The 23446-nt window shown below is 48.3% G+C and overlaps 1 protein-coding gene and 1 long non-coding RNA gene across 2 annotated transcripts in view; one reads left to right on the plus strand and one right to left on the minus strand.

The window, feature by feature from the left end:
• Nucleotides 1–10251: 10251 nt before the first annotated feature.
• stx11a (syntaxin 11a) overlaps nucleotides 10252–23446 on the plus strand; it is a 55015-nt gene continuing 41820 nt past the window's right edge. The window contains exons 1-2 of the mRNA XM_072507431.1: nucleotides 10252–10486; nucleotides 10637–10665. The gene's annotated coding sequence lies outside the window, so the exon portion shown is untranslated. The remainder of the gene's footprint in view (nucleotides 10487–10636; nucleotides 10666–23446) is intronic.
• LOC140422431 (uncharacterized) overlaps nucleotides 10854–23446 on the minus strand; it is a 98836-nt gene continuing 86243 nt past the window's right edge. The window contains exon 3 of the long non-coding RNA XR_011947458.1: nucleotides 10854–11310. This is a non-coding gene — a long non-coding RNA (uncharacterized lncRNA). The remainder of the gene's footprint in view (nucleotides 11311–23446) is intronic.

The following is a 23446-nucleotide window of genomic DNA, read 5'->3' on the forward strand; positions in this document are numbered from 1 at the left end:
CTGCCTGGGGTTGTAATTTGGAACCAAGAGGAACCAGGGCTGGATTCTCTGAGCCTCCGTGCCGAAATCACGTTTGGCGTGGGGACGGAGAATGGTGCGCCGAACCGGAAATTGGGGCCGGCGCCGTTCCCGTGATTCTCCGCGGTCCCCGGAGAATGGCCATGAATCGTGCGCGGTCCACGCAACGCGGGTAGCGGGGCATTGACAGAGGCCCCCCCCTCACGATTCACTGAGTGCAGCTGGTCAAGTTAGAACCACGCCGTCGGGAACCTCGGGTGGAGCCCTGGTGTGGGGCGGGGGAACCGTTCACCGGGGGTGGGGACCTCACGGATGGTCAGGCTAGCGATCGGGGACCACCGATCTGCGGGCGCACGCGATCTCGGGGGGGGGTGCCTATATTTTCGGGGCCAGTCCGCAGTGTGCGCCATGTCGCACAGGGCGGCTGCCGCCGTGCGCATGAGCGGACTCCCGATCGGAAGTGCAGGGCCCCTTATCGGCATCCAGAGCTGCAAGGAGTACTCCGGGAATCACTCTGGACTTTAGGAAAGTCCACAGTGAAACGCCCGCGTTTTGATGCTGGAGTGGGGACATAGCCCCGTTATTGGAGAATCCCGTCCCAGGTGAGAGGTTTGATAACCTGATGGCCAAATCGAACAGCTGCACACCGTTTATACAATCTTAGCATCCAAAGAGAAACCAAGAACACTAAGACCCCAATAGATGCTAACTGACCTACCTGTTTTGTGTTTATTTCCTCATCTCGTGTGCTAACAAATGAGGGAGGGGATGGAGTTTTCAGACATTATAAAAACAGAGGATAAATATATCAAATTGGGACTCCCAGCGGAAACTCTCCCTCACATGGGTACAAATACTGTTAATTCTACATCCAGGGACTTCAGTGGTTCAAGAAAGTGGCTCACCACCACCTTCTCATGGGCAATTATATCTCGTCATTTCTTCACTGTCTCTGGGTCAAAATGCTGGAACTCCCTCCCTAACAGCACTGTGGGTGTACCTGCACCTCATAAATTTAAGCAGTGCAAGAAGACAGCTCACCACCACCTTCTCAAAGTCAATTCAGGATGGACGATAAATGCTGGCCATGTCAAAAAAGCCCGCGGGCTGGATTCTCCAATTCTGGGGCTTTGTCCCCACGCTGGCGTGGGAACAGTTGGAAAACTGGGCCAAAACGGCCACCGATTCCCCATTCTGCTGGGGGGCTAGCAGGGAGGCAGCCTAGAGCACCAGGCTCTAGCTGCCGATACGGCCTGGAGAATTGCCAGGTCTGTGGCTGTGCATGCGCACAGCGGTGGCCTGCAGCGGCCGCGCCGTGCTTCATGGCGGAGGCCGCTCGCAGACCCGACCCACAAAATTGTCCCCCCATTCGGCCGGCTCGCGCGCCCCAGACTTCCCCACCCTAGTGCCCCCAGCCCCGAATATGTCCCCCCCTGCCCACGGATCAGCCCCCCCCCGACTGTGGTGGCGCTGGACTGCGTCCGCAACTGCCATGCCGAATTCCCGACGAATGAGACCACACATGTCCCGCACCATCGGGAACTTGGCCAGTCAGGGGCAGAGCATCGGGGGGCGGGCCTCAGGCAATGGCCTGTGGCCATCGATACCTGGCGCGGGTACGCCGCTTCAGAGCATCGTGAAAGCGGCGCCACCCCCGATGTCGGCGCGAATTTGGATTCTCCGGCTGTTCGCAAAACGTGATTTCGGCGTCACCGACTGGAGAATCCAGCCCCACATCTCTTGAATGAATTAAAAAAATTAGGGATACTAATGCCCACATCCCATGAACAAATAAATAACATGATGTGGCGATGCCGGCGTTGGACTGGGGTGAGCACAGTAAGAAGTCTTACAACACCAGGTTAAAGCCCAACAGGTTTATTTCAAATCACCAAATCAAATCAAATAAATAACAACCAAGCATTTACTTGGGCCAAATAAATAGACACAGACTAAAATAGTAATTGCTGGATTAGGAGTTGTATACTCGTAATGTGTAACACTGTAAATAAATATAAAAGTGTTTTAAGATCAGCTCTAATTCCATCTTTCACCAGCAAGCTTGCTGGAGAAAACTCATGCTGGGATTTTGACTGTGGTGATTCAAACTCATGGGTGGAGCAGACGACCGATTGCTGTATATTTCGGACCCATTGGGGGGTATTGGGGGAGTCATGAGTATTCTGGAGGAGTTTGACTGGTTTTCCAGATAGAAGCTAAATAAGGAGAAGAGTGAGGTGTTCCCGATTGAGACCAGGGGACAGGAGAGAAAGTCGGCAAAGCTGCCGTTCAAGGTGGTGGAGGCAAGCTCCAGGTCCTTGGGTATCAGGTGCTGCGGGGATGGCGCAGCTGCATACGCTGAATCTGGCTCGGCTGGTGGAACAGATGAGGGGGGGATTTTAAGAGGTGGGATGTACTGCCACTATCGCTGGCAGGGCGGGTGCAGACAGTGAAAATGACGGTGCTGCCGAGGCTCATATTTGTCTTTCAGAACCTCCCGATCTTCGTCCCAAAATCATTTTTTTAAGAAATCAATACTTTGATTTTAGGGTTTGTGTGGGCAAGGAAAACCCCACGGATTAAGAAGGCATTTTTGGATTGGGGTGAGGGTGAGGGGGCGGGCTAGCCTTTGCCAAATATAATGAATTATTACTGGGCAGCGAACATCGCAACGGTGAGGAAGTGGGTAGTGGGGAAGGGGTCAGCTTGGGGGCGGATGGAGTGTAGGGGAATGAGTTTAGGAGCACTGTTATTGACGCTTCTGCCATTCTCGCCGGCCAGGCGTGCCACAAGCCGAGTGGTGGTGGCGGCCCTGAGAGTTTGGGGGCAGTATCGGCAGCATCTGAGGTTGGAGGGCAGCATGGTGGCGCAGTGGTAGCACTGCAGTCTCACGGCGCCAAGGTCCCAGGTTTGATCCCGGCTCTGGGTCACTGTTCGTGTGGAGTTTGCACATTCTCCCCGTGTTTGCGTGGGTTTTGCCCCCACAACCCAAAGATGTGCAGGGTAGGTAGATTGGCCACATAAATTGCCCCTTAATTGAAAAAATGAATTGGGTACTATGAATTTATTTAAAAAAAAGAAAAGCATTTGAGGTTGGAATGTGTTTCAGTGTGGGGATCGATTTGTGACAATGACAGATTTGCACCGGGGCGGGGGTGTTGGACCCGAGGTTTCGGGGATGACGACAGGCAGGGATCGAGCGGTTTGGGGACTTGTTTCTGGGGGCAGCTTTGAGAGCTTCGAGGACTTGGAGAAAGAATATGAGCTGCCCAGCAGGAACGGGTTCAGATGCTTACAGGTTCGTGATTTTGTGGGGAAGCAGGTCCGTCCTTTCCCGGTTGGCCGCCTGTGGGATTGCAGGATAATGTGCTATCGAGTGAAGGAGTGGGTGAGGGTAAGGTGTCTGAAATTGATAAGGAGCTAATGGACTGGCAGGGAGCCCCGATAGGAGAAGTCAAATGGAAATGGGAGGACGAACTGGGGGGGGGGGGGGAAATGGAGGCCGGGTTGTGAGAGGACACTCTGAGGAGGTTGAATGCATCCTCATCGTGTGCGAGGCTCGGCCTTCTCCAGTTCAAGGTAGTTGATACAGCGCTCATGACGGTGGCTAGAACAAAGAACAAAGAAATGTACAGCACAGGAACAGGCCCTTCGGCCCTCCAAGCCCGTGCCGACCATGCTGCCCAACTAAACTACAATCTTCTACACTTCCTGGGTCCGTATCCCTCTATTCCCATCCTATTCATGTATTTGTCAAGATGCCCCTTAAATGTCACTACCGTCCCTGCTTCCACCACCTCCTCCGGTAGCGAGTTCCAGGCACCACTACCCTCTGCGTAAAAAACTTGCCTCGTACATCTACTCTAAACCTTGCCCCTCTCACCTTAAACCTATGCCCCCTAGTAATTGACCCCCTCTACCCTGGGGAAAAGCCTCTGACTATCCACTCTGTCTATGCCCCTCATAATTTTGTATACCTCTATCAGGTCTCCCCTCAACCTCCTTCGTTCCAGTGAGAACAAACCGAGTTTATTCAACCGCTCCTCATAGCTAATGCCCTCCATACCAGGCAACATTCTGGTAAATCTCTTCTGCACCCTCTCTAAAGCCTCCACATCCTTCTGGTAGTGTGGCGACCAGAATTGAACACTATACTCCAAGTGTGGCCTAACTAAGGTTCTATACAGCTGCAACATGACTTGCCAATTCTTATACTCAATGCCCCGACCAATGAAGGCAAGCATGCCGTATGCCTTCTTGACTACCTTCTCCACCTGTGTTGCCCCTTTCAATGACCTGTGGACCTGTACTCCTAGATCTCTTTGACTTTCAATACTCTTGAGGGTTCTACCATTCACTGTATATTCCCTACCTGCATTAGACCTTCCAAAATGCATTACCTCACATTTGTCCGGATTAAACTCCATCTGCCATCTCTCCGCCCAAGTCTCCAAACAATCTAAATCCTGCTGTATCCTCCGACAGTCCTCATCGCTATCCGCAATTCCACCAACCTTTGTGTCGTCTGCAAACTTACTAATCAGACCAGTTACATTTTCCTCCAAATCATTTATATATACTACAAAGAGCAAAGGTCCCAGCACTGATCCCTGTGGAACACCACTGGTCACAGCCCTCCAATGAGAAAAGCATCCTTCCATTGCTACTCTCTGCCTTCTATGGCCTAGCCAGTTCTGTATCCACCTTGCCAGCTCACCCCTGATCCCGTGTGACTTCACCTTTTGTACTAGTCTACCATGAGGGACCTTGTCAAAGGCCTTACTGAAGTCCATATAGACAACATCTACTGCCCTACCTGCATCAATCATCTTAGTGACCTCCTCGAAAAACTCTATCAAGTTAGTGAGACACGACCTCCCCTTCACAAAACCGTGCTGCCTCTCACTAATACGTCCATTTGCTTCCAAATGGGAGTAGATCCTGTCTCGAAGAATTCTCTCCAGTAATTTCCCTACCACTGAAGTAAGGCTCACCGGCCTGTAGTACCCGGGATTATCCTTGCTACCCTTCTTAAACAGAGGAACAACATTGGCTATTCTCCAGTCCTCCGGGACATCCCCTGAAGACAGCGAGGATCCAAAGATTTCTGTCAAGGCCTCAGCAATTTCCTCTCCAGCCTCCTTCAGTATTCTCGGGTAGATCCCATCAGGCCCTGGGGACTTATCTACCTTAATATTTTTTAAGACACCCAACACCTCGTCCTTTTTGGATCACAATGTGACCCAGGCTATCTACACCCCCTTCTCCAGACTCAACAGCTACCAATTCCTTCTCTTTGGTGAATACTGATGCAAAGTATTCATTTAGTACCTCGCCCATTTCCTCTGGCTCCACACATAGATTCCCTTGCCTATCCTTCAGTGGGCCAACCCTTTCCCTGGATACCCTCTTGCTTTTTATGTACATGTAAAAAGCCTTGGGATTTTCCTTAACCCTATTTGCCAATGACTTTTCGTGACCCCTTCTAGCCCTCCTGACTCCTTGCTTAAGTTCCTTCCTACTTTCCTTATATTCCACGCAGGCTTCGTATGTTCCCAGCCTTTTAGCCCTGACAAATGCCTCCTTTTTCTTTTTGACGAGGCCTACAATATCACTCGTCATCCAAGGTTCCCAAAAATTGCCGTATTTATCCTTCTTCCTCACAGGAACATGCCGGTCCTGTATTCCTTTCAACTGCCACTTGAAAGCCTCCCACATGTCAGATGTTGATTTGCCCTCAAACATCTGCCCCCAATCTATGTTCTTCAGTTCCCGCCTAATATTGTTATAATTAGCCTTCCCCCAATTTAGCACATTCATCCTCGGACCACTCTTATCCTTGTCCACCAGTACTTTAAAACTTACTGAATTGTGGTCACTGTTACCGAAATGCTCCCCTACTGAAACATCTACCACCTGGCCGGGCTCATTCCCCAATACCAGGTCCAGTACCGCCCCTTCCCTAGTTGGATTGTCTACATATTGTTTTAAGAAGCCCTCCTGGATGCTCCTTACAAACTCCGCCCCGTCTAAGCCCCTGGCACTAAGTGAGTCCCAGTCAATATTGGGGAAGTTGAAGTCTCCCATCACCACAACCCTGTTGTTTTTACTCTTTTCCAAAATCTGTCTACCTATCTGCTCCTCTATCTCCCGCTGGCTGTTGGGAGGCCTGTAGTATACCCCCAACATTGTGACTGCACCCTTCTTATTCCTGATCTCTACCCATATAGCCTCACTGCCCTCTGAGGTGTCCTCTCGCAGTACAGCTGTGATATTCTCCCGAACCAGTAGCGCAACTCCGCCTCCCCTTTTACATCCCCCTCTATCCCGCCTGAAACATCTAAATCCTGGAACATTTAGCTGCCAATCCTGCCCTTCCCTCAACCAGGTCTCTGTAATGGCAACAACATCATAGTTCCAAGTACTAATCCAAGCTCTAAGTTCATCTGCCTTACCCGTAATACTTCTTGCATTAAAACATATGCACTTCAGGCCACCAGACCCGCTGTGTTCAGCAACTTCTCCCTGTCTGCTCTGCCTCAGAGCCACACTGTCCCTATTCCCTAGTTCTCCCTCAATGCTCTCACCTTCTGACCTATTGCTCCCGTGCCCACCCCCCTGCCATACTAGTTTAAACCCTCCCGTGTGACACTAGCAAACCTCGCGGCCAGGATATTTATGCCTCTCCGGTTTAGATGCAACCCGTCCTTCTTATACAGGTCACACCTGCCCCGGAAGAGCTCCCAGTGGTCCAGATAATGGAAACCCTCCCTCCTACACCAGCTGTTTAGCCACGTGTTTAGCTGCTCTATCTTCCTATTTCTAGCCTCACTGGCACGTGGCACAGGGAGTAATCCCGAGATTACAACCCTCGAGGTCCTGTCTTTTAACTTTCTGCCTAGCTCCCTGAACTCCTGCTGCAGGACCTCATGCCCCTTCCTGCCTATGTCGTTAGTACCAATATGTACAACGACCTCTGCCTGTTTGCCCTCCCCTTTCAGGATGCCCTCTACCCGTTCGGAGACATCCTGGACCCTGGCACCAGGGAGGCAACATACTATCCTGGAGTCTCTTTCACGTCCACAGAAGCGCCTATCTGTGCCCCTGACTATAGAGTCCCCTATTACTATTACTCTTCTGCGCTTTGACCCTCCCTTCTGAACATCAGAGCCAGCCGTGGTGCCACTGCTCTGGCTGCTGCTGTTTTCCCCTGATAGGCTATCCCCCCCGACAGTATCCAAAGGGGTATATTTGTTCGAGAGGGGGACAACCACAGGGGATTCCTGCACTGACTGCCTGCCCTTTCTGGTGGTCACCCATTTCTCTGCCTGCACCTTGGGTGTGACCACATTTACATAACTGCGATCTATGACGCTTTCCGCCACCTGCATGCTCCTAAGTGCATCCAATTGCTGCTCCAACCGAACCATGCGGTCTGTGAGGAGCTCCAGTTGGGTGCACTTTCTGCAGATGAAGCCATCCGGGACGCTGGAAGCCTCCCGGACCTGCCACATCTCACAGTCAGAGCACAGCACCCCTCTAACTGACATTGCGTCAATTAATTAAAATTAAAATTAAAAATTTTGTAATTTTTTTTTGAATATTTTTTTTTAAATTTCAAAGCTACTGTTAACTATCTGTTTCCTAGCACTAGATTTCTAATAGAAATGCGAAAGCTAAATATAGTACTCTCCGATCTCTGGCTTAGATATCCCTCTAAATTATAATTAAGTAATTATGTTTAATTAGTTACCAATGCTCAATTTTTTTTAATTTAGTGTAGAATCCCAACCAGCCACTCAGGCCACAGCTTTTCTGTGATGTCACTTCAGTTTCCCCCCGACACACACAATTTGAAAAAGGTATAAAAGTAAAAATGAGTAAAGCTAGGATGAGCAGGTTCTTTGAGGGGGTGGAGGACAGGTGTGGGCAGTGTGCGGGGTGGCCCACGAACCATATTCACATGTTCTGGGCATGTCCCAAACTGAAGGGGTTCGCGGACGTAATGTCCGAGGTTTTGAGGGTGAAGGTGGACCCGAGCCTAGAATGGCGATATTTGGAGTGTCAGAAGACCCGGGAGTCCAGCGGGCAAGAGAGGCCGATGTTCTGGCCTTTGCCCCTCTGATAGCCCAGAGACAGATTTTGCTTGAGTGGAGGGACTCGGAGCCGCCAAAACTGGGGTATGGTGAGCGTCCTGGCAGAATTCCTGAGGTTGGAAAAAATAATGTTTGTCTTCAGAGGGTCGGTCGATGGGTTTGCCTGGAGATGGAAGCCGTTCGTCTTCTTCAAGGAGGATTGAGGTGTCAGCAGAGGGAGGAGGAGGGGAGGACAAAAGGGGGATGAAGGGGGTAAAACAGGGAAGGCAGGATGGGAGGAGGAGAAGGAAAGGGGGTTGTGGTGTTGATTAGCTAGTTATTTATTATGATGTTCCTGTTTGTTCTTACTCATGTTGGTTTGTACTTACTGTTTTTAAAATAAATTTAGAATACCCAATTATTTTTTTTCCAATTAAGGGCAATTTGCCAATCCATCGAACCTGCGCATCTTTGGGTTGTGGGTGTGAAACCCACGCAGACCCGGGGAGAATGTGCAAACTCCACACGGACAGTGACCCAGGGCCGGGATTTGAACCCGGGTCCTCAGTGCTCAGTGCTAACCACTGTGCCACCCGCTGCCCCTGTATTTACTGTTTATATGAATGCCTTAATAAAAATATATTTTTTAAATTCATGGGTGGAAATCGCAGGTAGGGACCCCGCAGTTTCACAAGGTATGCTCTTGCACAGGTGAATTGATGTTTTAATATTTTAAAAGTAGCCTTTATCTGTGACAGACAGTAAATATCCAAAGCCACTCCTTCAGTGTTTGAACCGATTACAGCAACAGATCAGGAGTATCTCCATAGAAATTCAGGGGTAAAATGCGGCAAGTAATAATGTTTCAGGAGATTCCATTCCTGTCTCAAAGGGGAGTATGAGTTGGATTGTCGACAAGGAAGTCACCCCAATATCCCTGCGACCCTTCTGCACCGTACTTTCCCTCTGACATCCAATCACCCTGCTCTCATTATGAAGGTTTCCCTAAACCCCACTCTGGTATGGGCACTCGGTGTTCGACACTCTGGCCCCGGTGACATTTGCAACACTTTTGCTTGATTTCGATACTTCTATTTTGTGATTGTTTATATTTGGCTGATTGAGGCTCCAACACAAAAACAAAGAAAATGCTTTTACACAGCAACTTTCGTGGCATCAGGACATTCTTACATACTTCAGAGCCAAATGAAGTACTTTGGAAATGCAGTTACTGTTGTGAAGTAGGAAATGCAGCAGCTGTAATATCCCGCGCAAGACTACAGGATGGGAATGCTTGTCTTCCCCGTGCTCCTTGCGGAGTACGAGCTCCCATGCTAGGGGCGACATATCTCAGTTATCCAGTGTATATAAGGCTGGCCAGGAAGACACCGAGAGGAGAGGAACTCATGAGGGATCTACCGGGAAGTGTATATTTATCGTTTGTGAATAAAATCCATTCTTATTTTCATTCGGTGTGGACTCCCCGTGTCCTTATTAAAGCAGCCAATTTGGGCAGAGTAACATTCCACAACAGTAATGTGGCAATGACTAGATAATATTTTAATTATGAATATTTAATTGGAAGGGTAAATATTGATCAGAACACAAGGATAACCTGAAGTGTCTAGAGGGGGGATTTGAACCCACAACTTTCTCACCCAGAGGCAAGAGTGTTACAAAGTGAGCCAACGCTGATACCCATCAGTAAGTGGATCAGATGTGCAGTAACCTGTTGAGTTACAGAACCATCTGTATCACAGAGTCTCACTCAGAGTTGGTGCTAAAACTGATTTATTTTCCTATCTCATGTTGGAGCATTCATGGGGAAATCATGTGAGCCATTGGTGACGCCCAGCTTCTGTATGGCAGGGTACAAGAGCCTAGAGGCATTGAAACTGGATTAACAACTTACAACCTGTCTCATTGTGCAACTTGAGAAAATAAACTCAATCAGTCTGATGAATTGTGTATTGGCACGTTGAGAGCTGCCAGAAAACTCAACTATTTCACAAATGTCCTGAAAGGAAGGAAGCCTGCAGTCCTTGGTCTGGCCCACAGGTGATTCCAGTCCCTCCCTTTATATTTCATTCTGCTCTGAAATTATCTAACAAGCTCATCAGCTGCCAGGCTACAGGAATGGACAAAGGCTGCAGCTGTACACACCTTGAATTTAAGTACTTTTTAAAAGCTAGCTCCATTGGCTGAGTAGTTTGTTTGTGTTGAGAGCATTCCCAACATGTCCGAATCTGCCTCTTTTCACCATCCAGACAGCAGTGAACCCACCTCACCTCATTGTGCAAACAGAATGAGTTAAGCAAGCAGATGTATCCCAGTTTCATTATCTGCTGCAGGAAAATTCGATCTGTCTTGCCCATTCGGGAGGCCGGTGTGAGGTAATTGAGTGATGTTTACAACAGTGGTGAGGCCAATAGATGCTCGGACGCACACGGACGGTGGCTCTCGACATTTATTGATTATAGGTGGGAAATCCGTACTTCGGTGAATGATGTGACTGAAACTATTTCTCTCTGCTCTGTTAACAGGATTCTGAACTGCTCAAGGCATAAGATCTGTGAGTATTACTGCTCTGATTTATTAATCAAATTATCCAACAGTTTCACTTTTTGTTTTCCCTTTTATCTGCACTTTAAAGAAAAACCATTCTTGAGATGTGGGTGTCGTAGTCAAACCTTTGTTTATTGTCCAGCTTTGCATCCCCTAAAAGGTGCTGATGGAGAAGCAATTATTTGTAGTTCATTCCAGGTGGTATTTATTCTTGCATGACGTCAGTCATCAGGTACTCTTTCATGGTGGGTTCAACAGGTGAGGTGACCACCCATCCCATATTGGAAAGGATGAGCTCCACAACCCTGCATGAAACCCTGCACCAATGTGACGCTGGACCTCTCCATGACATTGTGTACCAGCTTTCTGAGAGATTTCTCAATGCAGTGAGAATTTTGTGGCATGTGTTCATCAGTCTTCCTCTGCAGCCTGGGCCATTGTAGTCCTCATCTGACTACCACAGCAGAATCAGTGTGCGACCTCACCTTCGAGGGTGGCTTCTGTCCTATCCTTTCCCACTGCCTACCTCTTGCACACTTGTATCTGTTGTCTCAATCATGTGCAGATCCCTTCTCCAGGTCAGTCAGGTTGAGTGCTAGTATCTCTTCATCGTCTTCCTCCACTCGCTGAGGAGCTTCCAGATCCTGACAAACTGAAATGAAGATAGGATACAGTTTGGATTGTGGTGAACAAGGAGGATCAAGGAAGAATTGCATACTGCTACCACTTTCAGGCTTGCATGCAAAGTAGGTGGGATGGGAGATAAAAAGGATTAGGAATGCAGTGCTACCTCTTTCTGGTGGTCAGGACTGTCTCCTCCGAAGGGATGAGTATGGGAAGCCCCATGCTCCTCCAATAGATTACATCTTCTGCCTCCTGCTAAATAGACATGATCTACTTGAATTGAATGGTAGAACAGACTCAAGGGGCTGAATGGCCTTCTGTCCCTGTGGTCATAGATCCTAATCTCTATCTCAATTCCATTTTTCTATTTACCTACCTTTGTTCCATTTTCTTTGGAGCCCTAACCCCAAAAAATCTATCGAGCTCAGTTATGAAAATTTCTTCCCTAGGTGCAGTGTTAAAGCTGAATGTAGTGATCCAGATATGGTTTGACCAAGGCTCTGAGTCCTTCCTGTTTATTTCCTTTGTTCCCATTTATTTTATTATTTTTGGTCGGTCAACCCATAATCAGGATGTGCCTTTAAGCAGAAGAGTGCTTGCCAGAACGCTGTGTTCCCAGGATTTGTTTTTGGAAAGGAGAAGTCATACATCTTGGTTCCGGGTGAATCTTAGGAACCGGCTTTGGAGAAAGTCAGTTCAATTGGTTAGCTGGCAACCAGTGGGTTCTGCCTGACAACAATCAATGATTGGTCCCTGCTTGATGTTTTCTGAGAGAACTGGACAGAAGTGTTGAGATCTTGGAAGGAGAGGGAATGTTCTCTCTCTCCCTTGCTTGCTGAAGTGAAAGAACTGCTCTATTGTTCTGAAACCAGTGAGTCCCTGGCACATCTTTGCTGTGAACCTGAAATAATGCGTATTCTGCAGAAAAAGTAAACAATCTCGCCAGAGAAAACCATCTCAAGTCGAGAAGGATGAAGTACCAAAATGAAAGGCTGAACTTCAGAAAGATATTAACTGGAAGTCACCCAGTCTATCAAAATCGTTATCCAATTAGTCTATTAATATTTTCTTTCCCTCTCAACCACCCTGTCCCCTCTGAGTTATTTGTCTGTGTGAGTGTAGTCAATTAGGAAATGGGAGTTGGTAAAGGGGCAGTAGGTAGTCAGATACATTTTCTTTTTTTTAAATATAAATTTAGAGTACCCAATTCATTTTTTCCAATTAAGGGGCAATTTAGCGTGGCCAATCCACGTACCCTGCACATTTTTGGGTTGTGGGGGCGAAACCCAGGCAAACATGGAGAGAATGTGCAAACTCCACACGGACAGTGATCCAGAGCCGGGATCGAACCTGGGACCTCGGCGCGTGAGGCCGCAGTGCTAACCCACTGCGCCACCGTGCTGCCCCATCAGTTACATTTTCTGTCAGTTTAAGTATTATACTGTACTTAAGAAAAGGTTATTTGTGTACTGGGTGGCAAATATAGCCATGATCAGGAACATAGAACATAGAAAATACAGCACAGAACAGGCCCTTCGGCCCACGATGTTCTGCCGAACCTTTGTCCTAGATTAATCATAGATTATCATTGAATTTACAGTGCAGAAGGAGGCCATTCGGCCCCCTGAGTCTGCACCGGCTCTTGGAAAGAGCACCCTACCCAAACTCAACACCTCCACCCAACACCAAGGGCAATTTTGGACACTAAGGGCAATTTATCATGGCCAATCCACCTACCCTGCACATCTTTGGACTGTGGGAGGAAACCGGAGCACCCGGAGGAAACCCACGCAGACACGGGGAGGACGTGCAGACTCCGCACAGCCAGTGACCCAAGCCGGAATCGAACCTGGGACCCTGGAGCTGTGAAGCAATTGTGCTATCCACAATGCTACCGTGCTGCCCTTAAGAACAAATAAATCTACACTATATCATTTTACCGTAATCCATGTACCTATCCAATAGCTGCTTGAAGGTCCCTAATGTTTCCGACTCAACTACTTCCACAGGCAGTGCATTCCATGCCCCTACTACTCTCTGGGTAAAGAACCTACCTCTGATATCCCTCCTATATCTTCTACCTTTCACCTTAAATTTATGTCCCCTTGTAATGGTTTGTTCCACCCGGGGAAAAAGTCTCTGACTGTCTACTCTATCTATTCCCCTGATCATCTTATAAACCTCTATCAAGTCGCCCCTCATCCTTCTCCGTTCTAATGAGAAAAGGCCTAGCAGCCTCAACCTTTCCTCGTAAGACCTACTCTCCATTCCAGGCAACATCCTGGTAAATCTCCTTTGCACCTTTTCCAAAGCTTCCACATCCTTCCTAAAATGAGGCGACCAGAACTGTACACAGTACTCCAAATGTGGCCTTACCAAAGTTTTGTACAGCTGCATCATCACCTCACGGCTCTTAAATTCAATCCCTCTGTTAATGAACGCGAGCACACCATAGGCCTTCTTCACAGCTCTATCCACTTGAGTGGCAACTTTCAAAGATGTATGAACATAGACCCCAAGATCTCTCTGCTCCTCCACATTGCCAAGAACTCTACCGTTAACCCTGTATTCCGCATTCATATTTGTCCTTCCAAAATGGACAACCTCACACTTTTCCGGGTTAAACTCCATCGGCCACTTCTCAGCCCAGCTCTGCATCCTATCTATGTCTCTTTGCAGCCGACAACAGCCCTCCTTACTATCCACAACTCCACCAATCTTCGTATTGTCTGCAAATTTACTGACCCACCCTTCAACTCCCTCATCCAAGTGGGGGAGGGGTCAGTATGGGAGTGGGTGGAGGCGGCATCATGTAGGGGCACAAGCTTAGTGGTACTGGTAACAGCACCTCTGCTGGCTCGGTACCCCACAAGCCCGTTGGTGGTGGCGGCTTTGTGGGTCGGGGTGGGGACAGTGGCAGAAGCATATGGGAGTGGAGGGAGCGTCGGTGTGGACTCCAATTTGTGGGATCCACCGGTTTGTGCCATGGAGGTTGGATGGGGGGTTTTGAAGGTGGCAGAGAGCAGGGATTGAGAGGCTGGGGGACCTGTTTATTGATGGGAGCTTTTCTTGTTTGGAGGATTTGAAGGAGGAGTTTGAACTGCCGGGAGGCAATGCGTTTCGTTATTTGCAGGTGAGGGACTTTGTAAGGAGGCAGGTCTTGACCTTTCCCCTTCTACCGCCACAGGGGATACAGGATAGGTTAGTTTCAAAAACGGGAGTGGGGGAGGGGAAAGTCTCGAAAATTTATAAAGAGCTTATGGAGTGGGAGGGAACTCAGATAGGAGAGGTAAAGCGAAAGTGGGAAGATGAGCTGGGTAAGGAGCTAGAGGTGGGTCTGTGGGAGGATGCTCTTAGTAGAGCCAACACGTCCTCATTGTGTGCCAGGCTCAGCCTGATACAATTCAAGGTGGTCTATCGGGCACGCATGACGGTGGTTCGGATGAGCAGGGTTTTTGAAGGGGTGGAGGACAGGTGTGGGTGGTGTGTGGGAGGGCCTGCAAACCATGTCCACATTATTTTGGACATGTCCAAAGCTTTTATTTTAAAATAAAATATTTAAAAAATATATATTTTTATTCTCCTTTTTCACATTTTCTCCCAAATTTCCACCCTCCCAAATTTCCACCCTACCATATTATTATCATTGGGTTTTTTTGAAAATCTTTTTATTGGCTTTTCTCATTTTTATACCCCCCCTACTCCTCGCTGTTGGCCTCGAACAGGTTTTGGAACAGGCCGACGAACTGCCCCTAGGTATCCAGGAAGCCTTCCTCTGACCCTCGGGTGGCGTACTTAATCTTCTCCAGGTGGAGAAATTCCGAAAGGTCAGCGAGCCAGTCTGCAGCTGTGGGTGGTGCTGTCGATCGCCAGCCGAGCAGGATTCTTCGGCGTGCGGTTAGGGAAGCGAAAGCAAGGGCGTTGGCCCCCTTCCCCATGTGTAGCTCTGGCTGCTCCGATACCCCGAAGATTGCTACGATTGGGCATGGCTTCACCTCACCCCCACAACCTTGGACATTGCCTCGGAGAAGGCTGTCCCGAACCCAGCAAGCTTGGGGCAAGCCCAAAACATGTGGGTGTGGTTGGCCGGGCCCCTCTGGCACCGCTCACATTTGTCCTCCACCTCCGGTAAGAACCTGCTCATTCGGGTTCTGGTCAGGTGCGCTCTGTGCACCACTTTGAGCTGCATTAGGCGTAGCCTTGCGCAGGAGGTGCTGGAGTTCGCCCTGCTCAGCGCTGCGCTCCAGAGTCCCCACCCTATCTTTGTCTCCAGTTCGTCCTCCCATTTTTGTCCAGTAGCTGTCTGTATATTTTCCCACCTCGCCCCCCCCTTCTTGCTGCTTGTGCCTATCAGGTCCTCTAGTATGTGTTTTCTGGGGCTCCGGGGTACCCTACTGTCTCTTTGCGGAGGAAGTGTTTTATTTGGAGGTGTCTCAATTCCTGTCCTTTTGCTAGTTTCCACTTCCTCGTCCAGTGTCGCCAGTCTGTGCCCTACGTAGAAGTCTCCGACCGTCAATGTGCCCCCGTCCCGCCTCCATCTTTTGAAGGTGGTGTCTAGCATGGCTGGGGGGGGGAATCTGTGATTGCCGCAGATGGGGGCCATGGGGGACATTTTGGTTATCCCGAAGTGTTGTCTGAGCTGGGTCCATGTTCTCAGCGTGGCCGCTTCCACTGGGCTTGTTGTGTATCTTGTTGAGGGGGATGGGAGTGCTGCTGTAGCCAGGGCCCGGAGGGTCGTTCCTTTACAGGATGCCTCCTCCATTTAAACCCAATCTGTGTCGGGTTCTAAGACCCATCCCCCACTCTTTCTGTCGTTTCTGCCCAGTGGTAGTATTGTGGGTTCGGTAAAGCCAAGCTCCATTTGACTTTTCCTCTTTGCAGTGTCGGTTTGGGAATTCTCGGGTTCTTATCCCCCCACACTAACGCCATGATTAGCCTGTCTACGTTTTGGAAAAAGGACTTGTGGATGAAGATCGGGATGGATCTAAACAGGAAGAGGAACCTTGGCAGTACGTTCATCTTGATCGTCTGCACTCTCCCCACCAAGGAGAGTGGGAGTGAGCCCCACCGTTGAAGGTCTTTTCTTACTTCCTCCACCAGGCTGGTCAGGTTACACTTGTGGATCTGTGTCCAGTCTCTGGCTATTTGGATCCCCAGGTAACGGAATCTGTTCTGGGCCGTTTTAAACGGGAACCCCTTCAGCTCTGTCCTTCCCCGTTTTGGGTTCACTGGGAATGCCTCGCTTTTGCCCAGGTTAAGTTTGTCACCCGATAAGGTTCCAATCTCTTTCAGTATTTGTAGTATTGCCTTCAGACCCTCCTGTGGTTTTGAGACATAGAGGAACAGGTCACCTGAATAGAGTGAGACTCTGTGCTCTCTGTCTCCTCTCCGGATTCCCTTCCAGCTATTTGCGTCCCGCAGGGCTATCGCCAGGGGTTCGATCACTAGCGCGAACAAGAGTGGGGACAGGGGGCAGCCCTGTCTTGTTCCTCTCTGTAGCTGGAAGTATTCAGAGCTGGTGGTGTTAGTTCGAACGCTCGCTTTGGGAGCGTTGTACAGGAGCCTCACACAGACGGTGAATCCCGCTCCTAGCCCAAACCGTTCCAGTACCTCGAGGAGGTAGTTCCATTCGACTCTTTCGAAGGCCTTTTCTGCGCCCAGGGAGACAACCACCTCTGATCTCTCCGGGGGGGGGGCACTCATCGGGTCCCGGTGCCTTCCCCTTCCCTGCCTGCATGGAGCTGGTGCTCTCCATGATTTCTCCCAGGTCTATTGGTGCTTCCAGCTCCCCCACCACTGGTAGTTCCAGTCTGTCTAGTGATTTGTTATGTTGTAGGTGTAACATAAGCGGCTTCCTTGTGGTGCACTTGACAAAGGAAGGTTCAGACGTGGAGATAACTTCAACACGTTTATTAAACTATTTGCACTTCTATTACTCGGGTGCGACACTACTGCTAATCCTAGTATAGCTACCCAGACTGACTAACCAGCTGCTGCAATCCACGTGGTGGGTGTAATATTGAATCAACCCTGTCTCTGTACTCACTGACTGTCTCCACTGGAAAGAGGCTGATCATGTGTGTGGTGTCCTTTATATATGGGTTGGTGTAATGTGGTCGTGTCACCTCCTTGTGTATCGTGAATGTCTATTGGTCCTGTCGTATCTAATTGATCTATTGGTTGAGCGTGTGTGTGTGATGTTTCTGGTGCTCCCTCTAGTGTCTAGCTAGCCTACATGCATTTACATTGATGCACATCACCACATCCCCCCTTTTTTATATGTTCCTATGTTCTGTACACTTTAAGAAAATTGAACAAAGAACAGGTAGATAAGGTAAGGTATATACAAGTCATGGGAACAGTGATTAAACAATAAGTCCAAATCATTCGTGTGAGTCCAAAAACCATTAATCACCATGGTCAAATGTCTTTCTTGGTTATGAACGCCATCAACGTCCCTGTGCCACAGGAACCAAGAAGTGATCAAATCACTTTGCTGTCTGATTTGGAGTCCCTTTCTTTTTCCGATGTTTGTGATGGTGCTGTTGGATGGCATCTTGTAGCTGATAAGGTGTTGACGTTGAAGAGTGTTGCTCTTATTAGCCTTAGTTTTATTAGCTCTAATTCTGTCACCTTTGCTCATGAGTCGCCAGGTATCTTCTGATACTACCACGTGGTTCAAGTCCAAGTAATGATTAATAATGCAACACACCGCTTAGTAAGAGTTAAATCAATGCTCATTTATTATATACAGCAATAAATACTTATACAATAATCCTACTTCTAGACTACTACCTACCACTAAAGGCCAATACTTAACTTTGGAAATGGCCCACCAGGTCAGGGAAACAAATGGTCTTTTGAATTGGTTCTGGCCTGCGAGATTCAAAGGCTGGTACAAGTCGATAGCCAGGAGCGCCTATCTGGTAGCGATCGCTGGAGTAACACTTACGGTTTTCTTTGTCGAAGGGTCTCGAAGGTTGCGAGCAGGAAGAGAAGGGTTGATCTGAACTTGGCCCCTATTCTTATAGTTCCCAGGGGCTTTCCGCCTCTTGGGGCGGGCCTCTTACCTGGTTCCAAGTGATTGGACTTGGTCCCAATCTGCTTAATATGCAGATGGCTGGGTTGTTGTGATGTTGATGGCTGCAGGTATCGGTCTGGGCTGACTTCCCCAGAGCCGAATACACTGTTTTACCTGCAGTCGTCCGTTTGAGTCCTGTTGGCTGATTTTCTCATCAGCCTCTTTCGTTTGCCATTTTAGATCGGGGTTTAACCATTCTAATCGGGAATCAGCCATTTAGGTGGCTACATTCCCTCCTTGTGATCCTAGCGTGAAGGATCACATAAATTTTGTTCTTTCCATTCCCTGACCGGGGGGACACACCTCCTACATGGCCTCTGCTCTGACCCTAGCTATGCACAAAACATTTTTACCTATCAATTCTAAGGGCGCTATGTCAGGCAGGGACATGCATTTACAAAATAACAAACTTGGAACCTCTATTTTAACATAAGAACATAAAACCATAAGACATAGGAGCGGAAGTAAGGCCATTCGGCCCATCGAGTCCACTCCACCATTCAATCATGGCTGATTTCAACTCCATTTACCCGCTCTCTCTCCATAGCCCTTAATTCCTCGAGAAATCAAGAATTTATCAACTTCTGTCTTAAAGACACCCAACGTCCCGGTCTCAACCGCCCTCTGTGGCAATGAATTCCACAGACCCACCACTCTCTGGCTGAAGAAATTTCTCCTCATCTCTGTTCTAAAGTGACTCCCTTTTATTCTAAGGCTGTGCCCCCGGGTTCTAGTCTCCCCTGCTAATGGAAACAACTTCCCTACATCCACCCTATCTAAGCCATTCATTATCTTGTAAGTTTCTATTAGATCTCCCCTCAACCTCCTAAACTCCAATGAATATAATCCCAGGATCCTCAGACGTTCATCATATGTCAGCCCTACCATTCCTGGGATTATCCGTGTGAATCTCCACGGGACCCGCTCCAGTGCCAGTATGTCCTTCCTGAGGTGTGGGGCCCAAAATTGCTCACAATATTCTAAATGGGGCCTAACTAATGCTTTATAAAGCTTCAGAAGTACATCCCTGCTTTTATATTCCAAGCCTCTTGAGATGAATGACAACATTGCATTTGCTTTCTTAATTACGGACTCAACCTGCAAGTTTACCTTTAGAGAATCCTGGACTAGGACTCCCAAGTCCCTTTGCACTTCAGCATTATGAATTTTGTCACCGTTTAGAAAATAGTCCATGCCTCTATTCTTTTTTCCAAAGTGCAAGACCTCGCACTTGCCCACGTTGAATTTCATCAGCCATTTCTTGAACCACTCTCCTAAACTGTCTAAATCTTTCTGCAGCCTCCCCACCTCCTCCATACTACCTGCCCCTCCACCTATCTTTGTATCATCGGCAAACTTAGCCAGAATGCCCCTAGTCCCGTCATCTAGATCGTTAATATATAAAGAGAACAGCTGTGGCCCCAACACTGAACCCTGCGGGACACCACTTGCCACCGGTTGCCATTCCGAAAAAGAACCTTTTATCCCAACTCTCTGCCTTCTGCCTGACAGCCAATCATCAATCCATGTTAGTACCTTGCCTCGAATACCATGGGCTCTTATTTTACTCAGCAGTCTCCCGTGAGGCATCTTATCAAAGGCCTTTTGGAAGTCAAGATAGATAACATCCATTGGCTCTCCTTGGTCTAACCTATTTGTTATCTCTTCAAAGAACTCTAACAGGTTTGTCAGGCACGACCTCCCCTTACTAAATCCATGCTGACTTGTCCTAATCCGACCCTGCACTTCCAAGAATTTAGAAATCTCATCCTTAACAATGGATTCTAGAATCTTGCCAACAACCGAGGTTAGGCTAATTGGCCTATAATTTTCCATCTTTTTCCTTGTTCCCTTCTTGAACAGAGGGGGGTTACAACAGCGATTTTTCAATCCTCTGGGACTTTCCCTGACTCCAGTGACTTTTGAAAGATCATAACTAACGCCTCCACTATTTCTTCAGCTATCTCCTTTAGAACTCTAGGATGTAGCCCATCTGGGCCCGGAGATTTATCAATTTTTAGGTCTCTTAGTTTTTCTAGCACTTTCTCCTTTGTGATGGCTACCATATTGAACTCTGCCCCCTGACTCTCCGGAATTGTTGGGATATTAGTCATGTCTTCTACTGTGAAGACTGACGCAAAGTACTTATTTAGTTCCTCAGCTATTTCCTTGTCTCCCATCACTAGATTACCAGCGTCATTTTGGAGCGGCCCAATGTCAACTTTTGCCTCCCGTTTGTTTTTAATGTATTTAAAGAAACTTTTACTATCATTTCTAATGTTACTGGCTAGCCTACCTTCATATTTGATCCTCTCTTTCCTTAGTTCTCTCTTTGTTATCCTCTGTTTGTTTTTGTAGCCTTCCCAATCTTCTGACTTCCCACTACTCTTTGCCACATTATAGGCTTTCTCTTATTATTATTACATTATTAACACTATTAACATTATTACACTATACTCACTAAACATTGCATTATCCTATCTTCCTAAAACATACAACAAAAATCACATCATTCCATAATCTTTCCTGGCTTGGCAGTCAAGCTCAGGACCATACAGTATTTTTTTCATGAAAAATTTGTACATTTCTTTATTCACAGTAATAACGCAAGTGAATGCTCTTTATTATTTTGTTATAGATCGCGGGGGTCGGGGGTCTGGTCGTAATCGAATATAGGGGATCTGATCCGATATACTGGGTTCGAGCGCGGTACGCTCTCCTTCTCCATTTACGTAGGCGCATAGTCTGCACTACACAGCAGAGTATCGCCAACACTAACAGTGCTTCGATCATGTAGGACAGGGAGTACCAGGTTATGAACCTGGCACACCAAGAAGATGCAGTGTCGCTGGTGACTGGGCTCTGGGTGCGGGGCAGTGAAATATTAACGGCAGGGAGGTTTGAAGTAATGGGGTTCACGTTCCCGCGCAACCAAATGTCCACAAAAATAATGTTGAGCACGATGAAGGAAGTCCTCATGGCTGTCCCCTTTCCTTTTCTTTCTTTGTGTTCTCTGTATTTTCTCCGGTCCTGGAGCTTCTGGAGTTCTGTAAAACAAGCATAGTGTCTGTAACTACCTCTGTTTAATATCTGGTATGCTAGTGTGTCTGTCCTTTGGGGCCAATTATTCCCTTATAATTGGTCACTATGTGTGACTCCCTTATTTTTTTTCCAAAAACAAATTTTAGGACACAGCACACTTCCCAATCATGAACCAGTGCTGATTTACCATCCAAATGTTCCAGGATGTAAATAGCATATGGCAGCAACCTAAAGGTCGCCTAAACAAATAAAAACTTTTTGAAATGAAAAATGTCAAATGAGGTGCGTATGGGCCGCGCCGGGTAAGATTTGGATGGGGTCCCCGGGTAGGACGGCTACCAATGCCGTATTTCCCCTACCCGAGCGTGTTTGACCAATGGGGGGGTCCCCAGGCAGGGCGGGTCTCACGCCGTTTCTCCACTGCCTGAGCAACCGACAAGAACGGGCAAAAATGTAGTCATTGTGGTGGGGCTGCCGTAGAGATTCTATCCTTGAATCAGAAGAGCAGTTACGATCGGGCGTCTGATACCCGAACCAGTATCAGCTGAAAAGCTAGTTCCGCTGAACAAGCGTGTGGTCTGTTGACCAGGTATCTGCAGATAAGTTGGTACCGCTGAACAAGCGGCTGGAAAAAAAAATTCTCCTGTCGGACGAACAACACAAAACAAACATACGAACAACATAAAACATCCTGCAGGTTCCATCAGGAAGGACAACACTTCTCTCAAGCGTTTCCTTTAAACATCATGTGGACACCTCAGTTCTCTGTTGCGAACAGGGTCGCAAAAGGGTTGGCGGCTTGGGAGTCAGACTCGAGGTCGTCCCCTTCTCCCGGGTGCCAAACTCTGGAGTGAATTAGGGCTGAAAGCTACTTGGTGTGAGTTGGGGTTGCTTTCGTCGTTTCGGACGAGTCTGTAGGAGTTGTCGCCATGCCAATGAGTTGTGTCGAGTTGTGTGGGGACAAAGTCGGGATCGTCCGTGTGGTTCAGTGGTCGGTGGTGGGATTTATTTAGCAAAGTGATCAGGAAGGGATCACTGGGATCGTAGTCGGAGTCGCTGGGTGTGGGTCCGGTTGCCTGGGGATAGTAGGGAGGCGTGCTGTGGCTATCGTCCGAGTCACAGTCGCTGTCTCTGCTGCTGCAGTCTGTGGGCGTTCCGGGGCGGAGTGTATATTTTGGGGGTGGAGTCGAGGTCGAGTCCGTGGCTGGGCTGGACGTGGTAGGGGTTGGTCGGGTTACGTTGGTTGTGGGCGGGGTGTGGTCTGCTGCGTCAAGCATGACGTGGTGGGCGTGGTTTGACTGTGTTCCATAAGCCTTTAACTGGTTTATATGAAACCACTCAGTCTTACCATTTGGGTATTTTATTTTGTATACTGATGGGCTTACTTTATCCGAAATGGAGTACGGACCCGAGTATTTTGGAGACAGGAATGTGCTGGGGTTATGTACAGCCAACATCACTTGCTGGCCGATATCGTACTCCGTTGCATGCACTGCCTTATCAAAACAGGCCTTGCTCTGTTTCTTTTTGGTGCCCAATTTCACTGCGGCTGCTAACTGAGCCGTTTTTACATTAGCAACTAATAGCTCCACGGCTTTCTCGTGGGTGAGGGCCGTTACTTCGGGGCTGGTCAGGTCTAAACCTAACAAGTATTCTGTCCCTTTCATGGGGCGTCCGGTCATGAGGGTGTGTGGGGTGTAACCTGTGGAGGTGGAAACAGTGTTACGGAAAAACATCAGCGCAAAGGGGAGGTCAGAATCCCAAGTGGTGTTGTTCTGCTGGACCATTTTTCTGAGGGTGGTTTTTAGGGTCCGATTCATGCGCTCCACGATACCACTCGACTGTGGGTGGTACGCAATGTGGAATCTTTGGGTGATGCCAAATATCGTGAGGACGTTCTGCATGATCCGTCCCGTAAAGTGAGAACCTTGGTCCGACTCAATACTGTGGGGGAGTCCCCAGCTTGTAAAGATGTGGTGGGTTAGGATCTTGGCTGTGGTTTTCGCTGCGGGCTGGAAATGCTTGCACCCACTTGGTAAAA

Source organism: Scyliorhinus torazame, chromosome 1 (genome assembly GCF_047496885.1).
Source record: "Scyliorhinus torazame isolate Kashiwa2021f chromosome 1, sScyTor2.1, whole genome shotgun sequence".
NCBI classification, from domain to species: domain Eukaryota; kingdom Metazoa; phylum Chordata; class Chondrichthyes; order Carcharhiniformes; family Scyliorhinidae; genus Scyliorhinus; species Scyliorhinus torazame.